This window comes from Scyliorhinus torazame, chromosome 4 (assembly GCF_047496885.1).
Source record: "Scyliorhinus torazame isolate Kashiwa2021f chromosome 4, sScyTor2.1, whole genome shotgun sequence".
Classification (NCBI taxonomy): domain Eukaryota; kingdom Metazoa; phylum Chordata; class Chondrichthyes; order Carcharhiniformes; family Scyliorhinidae; genus Scyliorhinus; species Scyliorhinus torazame.
In genome coordinates, this window is record NC_092710.1 from 49,250,219 (window position 1) to 49,256,218 (window position 6,000).

General features: G+C 41.6%; 1 long non-coding RNA gene across 1 annotated transcript; it reads left to right on the forward strand.

Moving 5' to 3' along the window:
- The first annotated feature begins 3,408 nt into the window (after window positions 1-3,408).
- Window positions 3,409-4,600, forward strand: LOC140410203 (uncharacterized). The gene is made up of 2 exons (XR_011940556.1): window positions 3,409-3,859; window positions 4,054-4,600. It is a non-coding gene; the product is annotated as an uncharacterized lncRNA (long non-coding RNA).
- The last annotated feature ends 1,400 nt before the right edge of the window (window positions 4,601-6,000 follow it).

Genomic DNA, 6,000 nt, shown 5'->3' on the forward strand with positions numbered 1-6,000 from the left:
TTGGTGGGGTCAGCTAACTCCGAATACGTTAGGAATTGAAGATCGATACTTCCTGAAATGCTGAAATGTGTGTTGTGTTTGTTGGAGGGGGCGTGGTCATACACCAGTTGAGTTAATGTAACTCAGGTTCACCAATGGGCCATCACCTATTTTGCATCCCACTGAAGATCGAACAGATTGGAACTATAGCCCAATCTGAAGAAGGAGACATTATCTATATTGGAAAGTATAAAATCCCAAGGGGATTTGACTGGGTGGCTACCAAGAAGATAATTGGCTCGGCATTTACTCAATTCAACAAGGGTCACAATATTTCATTCTTGACTCAGTAATTGCATCGTCAGATGTCCTTCGATTCCAAGATTGACCTCTATTCAGGTTAATGTTTTTCTGCCATGGTCCTCTATGTGACTGACTTGGCTCTCCTTGATCCGCAGATACTTGAAGAACATATTAGTTTATTTTTAATGTATTTCTCTGCTGCTGTTCTGCCTCAGCAGGAAGACATTGAGACCTAAAGCTTCAGGCAGATTGATGGACAATTTGTATTATTCTGAACAATTGGCATCAAGCTCCTGCCATTTATTGATCTCAATGCTGCCGAGCTTCAAAGAGAGAACTTCAGAGTTACTTTGAAGCATATCCTTCACCTCACCTGGGACATTGATTATTTGAGATTTCAGATAAGGACCTGGACAGTTTCCAACCATGTGCACAAGTTGCTTCATCCATTGAAATTGATTTTATCGGATGGAGGTTGTCTGAATTCGTGTCCAGTTTACCGTTTGACCATCTGATATCCTGGAGGTTTTGAATTTTAGTCTCAAGAACATCGACATCCGAGCTTTCAGCTGACTTGGCCTAAAATTCCCTTATCTATCACTGCCTCTTCCCTTTAAGATGACCATTTAAAACTTTGTCTTTGACCAAGCTTTTGTCGTAATAACTCTTTCCATGGGGCAGAGCCAACATTTTAACACCATTTTCCATTGATAACGTTCACGGGAAGAACCTTGGGATAGTTTAACGGCACTATACACGCAAGTTGTTCTTGTGAAGAATAATTCCAGTTATGAGATAAATCTAATTCATGGTTGAATGTGAGCTACAGTAAAGTCCATATCCAGCACATTAAATAAACAATTTCTGCTGCTTCCATGTTGTTTTTTGCTGGTTTGATTTTGCCATTTTTTTATTCCTTCATGTTACATTGGGACGGTTGGACACATCCTTTGTTTATTTACTATAAACATTCTAACAAGAGACAGCACGGTGGCACCGTGGTTAGCACTGCAGCCTCACAGCGCCAGGGACCTGCGTTCAATTCCGGCCTTGGGGAACTGTCTGTGTGGAGTTTGCAAATTTCTTCCTGTGTCTGCGTGGGTTTCCTCCGGGCTCTCCGGTTTCATCCCACAGTCCAAAGATGTGCAGCTTAGATGGATAATCCATTCTAAATTACCCCCAAGTCCCCAAAGGTTAGGTAGAGTTACTGGATAGGGCAGGGGAGTGGGCCTAGATAGGGTGCTCTTTCAAAGTGTCTGTGCAGCCTCGATGGGCCAAATGGCCTCCTGCAGTGTGGGAATTTGATAGTTTGGAATTTGTATAATTAAACCTACTCTTATTCCCTCCTCACTTACAAATGTCCAGCTTTTGCACATCCTGCTCCCTGCTTCACTCCACTGGTTTAAAACCTGTTATATTTCTATCTTTCTTCAATTCAGATGCAACCCCATGGGTCTGAATTCTTCATTCTGTTTGTCTCCCCAGATTTTGCTGACCTTCTGAGAATTTCCAGCATTTCTTTCCCTTCCAGTATTCACGTTCTTTTACTTTTCAATCTGACAGGGTGGTACAATCAAATTCCACAGGAGCTTAAAGAGAATTTATTTACAGGGCGGTGGAGGAAGTTGGACTGTGGAATAAAACTGACAGCTCTTTCCACGAGACAGCACAGATTTCAAAGAGTCAATCGTTCTCCAGATCATTTAAATGTTGATAACCTTCACGGGAAGAAACTTGGGGCAGTTTAAAGGCACTATACACGCAAGTTGTTCTTGTGAAGAATAATTCCAGTTATGATATAAATCTAATTCATGGTTGAATGTGAGCTACAGTAAATTCCATATCCAGCACATTAAATAACCAATTTCTGTTTGAAACTGAACAAACTATAAAAATGAGTTTTCACCGAATGCAGCAAACATAGCTTGAAACTGTTTTTGAATAACTGGCAAATGTTTTGCAACAAAACATGTTGTACGTTAACTCGATTGGATCATATTTATCTGTAAAATGACAACAGCAGTGTATCAGGATCCTACCCGCTGTGTACGGGGTTTCACACTGTATCATGATCCTAATAGGTTTAATAAATAAGTTGCCTTTAACTGATGGTTGCAGCTACAGTATTCAGACAGCTGGTCAAGTTTCTGCTTAATGGTAACTCCCCATAATAATAATGGTCAATGACTCAGAAATGTTGTTGTTCTTGAATGTTAAGGGAAAGTATTTTGACTCTTTCTTCTTAAAGATGGTCTTCTATTTGTGTACAGTAAGAAGTTTTACAACACCAGGTTAAAGTCCAACAGGTTTGTTTCGATGTCACTAGTTTTCGGAGCGCTGCTCCTTCCTCAGGTGAATGACATTCTATTTGTGTGGCATGAATGTTAGTTGTCATTTATCAGTTCAAGTCAACCTCCCCTTGAACTGATGAGAAGAGGACGTGGCAGGGAGACACTTTTTGCTCATTAGCAGGTTCATCAAAGGTAACGTTGCAGGGGATTTTCCAGAGTGTTTGTGTTACTGTCCCCAAGGAAGGCACTGAAATGTTTGGTCTTCCCACTGATGCTGGGGCGTGCAATTCGAAACGTTATTGATGGAGTTTCCCTTGTATTCTTATGAGCCACCGGAATGAAACATCAAATGATGACCATCAAACCACTGTGTAAAAATCTATCTGGTTAGTTCATGTCCTTTAGGGAAGGAAATCTGTCATCCTGCAGGTGACTCCAGATCCACAGCAATGTGGTTGACTGAAATGGCCAAGCGAACCAGTCAGTTCAAGGGTCACTCAGGAATGGACAATAAATCCTGCACCAGCCAGAGAGTCATCAAGACTGAATTTTAAAAAGTGACAGAAAGACTTCGTTTTTTAAAAATGCAACAGTCTCCCTTGAAATAAAATCAATATTCAGTGTCCTTCCGAACTGCTTACTGTACCTGTGTGTTAACTGGGTGTGAATCACGCCTCGGGACGCCAGATCCCTCTGCACTGCAGCACGCGGCAGCCTCTCGGCCCACGTCACTCCGATTCTGCTTCGCGCGCCTCGGCCGTTGAACCGCTCGGGCGCGCGGCGGACGGCGCCAGAGAGAAGTCGCAGCCCTGCACTGCGCGTGTGCACAATTTCACCAGCACCTCAGGTCGAAGAGGAGCGCCTGCTCCCAGTGCGCACGCGCCGGGCTGAATTCTGAGCGCGCGCGGATTCAGTTTGGAATGTTCTGGTGCGTCCTCGACGGTGAGAAATAATTTAAATGTTGACCATTATAATCGTGACAGAGAAACAGTTTGTAACCCGGGGGAGATGGAGCCGGTCAAGACAGTGAGGGAAACACTGCAGCAATATATAACAGATTGTAACCCGGGGGAGATGGAGCCTGTGGGATCGGACAGTGAGCAGACGCGCATTTAGACGCAGATTTTACTGCGACGTTAGCATTGAATTGATTTCATGAAAGCTGATCGTTTTAAACAAGTTCTGCTCCATTTGAGTATCTGAACATCGCACAAGGTTTATCTGAAGTACAAGAGGAAATGGAGATTTCGAAACATTTTCCAGGAACAGGCCTGAGAATCAAAAAGGTTTGGATGTTTGTGTTTTACTTAAGTTCTCAGAATCTGTCAATCAGAAAGTCAAAGAACACTGCAAAAGGAATGAATGTTGTTTGAATTTGCCCAAATCTGTCAATTATTCTGCCTGGATTCAAGTTACAATTCATATAATTTCTCACACTTTTTGTAAATGTGCAGATTTTATGTTATTTCACCTTCTCCAGCTGCTGCCCCGAACAACTGTGAAGTCTTCAATCTGACAGCATTCGGGTGAACTGGAAACCCGTCCACACCTGGTACAAACACAATCCTGTTTAAATCTCGAATCAACCACTTGTTGAGCAGTTGGGCGCTTGACCCACACACAAATAAACTGGTTGGAACAGGAAGGCTGTATATGTACATTGCATTGGCTAATGAGAAGGACTGCACTGTATCTGTCGCTGGCACACAGAAAAACAACATTCTGAACAAGTGTTATCTTGTCCTGCCAGGTGGGTGGCGGAGAACCACTGGAATTCCTGACTGAGGTGGAGACTGAAATGGTGCCAAAGAGCACCCAACACTGAGTGTTTATTAATTTAGCAATAAGATTATTTTATCTTGTGGAAGGGATTTGTGTTTGAATTCCAGAATCCTGGACACATCGGTTCAGCTTCTGGATAGGTGATAAATCAACAATTTCAGTATCTTTGTCATTAAAATCTTGAAATATAACACCTATTATTCAGAGCTTTTAACCAACTGAATAAAAACCATTGTTCCTTTTGAGCTTTGCCGTTTAACTTGACTAAACAGAGGACGGTGCATTTGGTGTGCTTTTACTAAACTATATTTTTCAAAGTTTCCTCTCCCTAACCCATTATCTGATCTTCATAGCCCTGGAATTCTGTGAACTTCACAAAAGATACCATTCAGCCTTAATTGAAAAAGATCCGTGATGTCCAGTTAAAGGGGATGTTTAAAACTTCCTGCACTGAAGTCACCACTGCTACCTCACGGCGCCAAGGATCCAGGTTTGGTCCTGGCCCTGGGTCCCTTTCCGTGTAGAGTTTGCACATTCTCCCTGTGTCTGTGTGGGTCTCACCCCCACAACCCAAAGATGTGCAAGATAGGTGGATTGGCTGTGCTAAAATGCCCCTTAATTGGAAAAAAAATAATTGCGTATTCTAAATTTCTAAAAAAAATAAAGAAAGATAATTTTAAATATAACATTTAAAAAACTCTCCTGTACTGAAGTGATTGCTCAGAAACCCTGGTTAGCTTTAGAATTAACAAATGTTTCAGTTCATTATTCAGGCCATGTTTAAATGCGGGACTGTGGGAACACAAGGTGGACATTCAACCCCTTGAGCCCATTTATCCATTTAATTCAATTATGCTTGGTATCTATCTTAACTCCATCTATCATAGCCCCAAAATAGAAAGGAAAATGATTGGCATCCTATAATGGTTCAGAGCAAATGCAGTGTTGTCAAAAATGGGTTTGAAGTTAATTTACATAAATAAAGGGAATGTTGTGAAGCTGTTGGTGAGCTGCATACAAAGGTTGCCACACGCTGGGACTGTTAGATACTGCAAATAATAGAGAGCTAACTGAAGGGGAGAATTAGGAACATAAAATTTCTGGCCACAAGATATTCATAAAAGTGAGTCGAAGAGAAAACAAGACCTAGGAGCGGCACTATTGATTGAGTAATTATTTACAGCTGCATAGAGGGCTGATGTTGAGATCTAAAAGGTTAGAATTAAGGAACAATATGGAGCTGCTACACTAGACAGTGGGTACAATAGGTCATCAAATTGTGGGGAGGAGCAAAGTCAGTAATTATAAGCAGACGCATGAACAGCAGAGTAGTGATCATGGTGGACTTCAATTATCTGAATATAAACTTAATAGCAACAGTGTAAAGCCAAAGAGTGAGAGGAATTCCTGCGATGTGAGCCAGAAAACTTTATTGGTCAGTGTATTTCTGTTCCAATGGTGAAGGAAGCTGTACTGTAACAGGTTCTGGAGGATGAAATACCGGATGTTTCAGTAAGAGAACATTTGGGAAGAGTGATCAGAATATCATTAGGTTTGAATAGTTGTACTCCGTTTTGAATCCACCAACACCTTTAAATTGAAACTCAGTCAGAATTAAATCCTTTCTGGATATCATTCCTCCTAG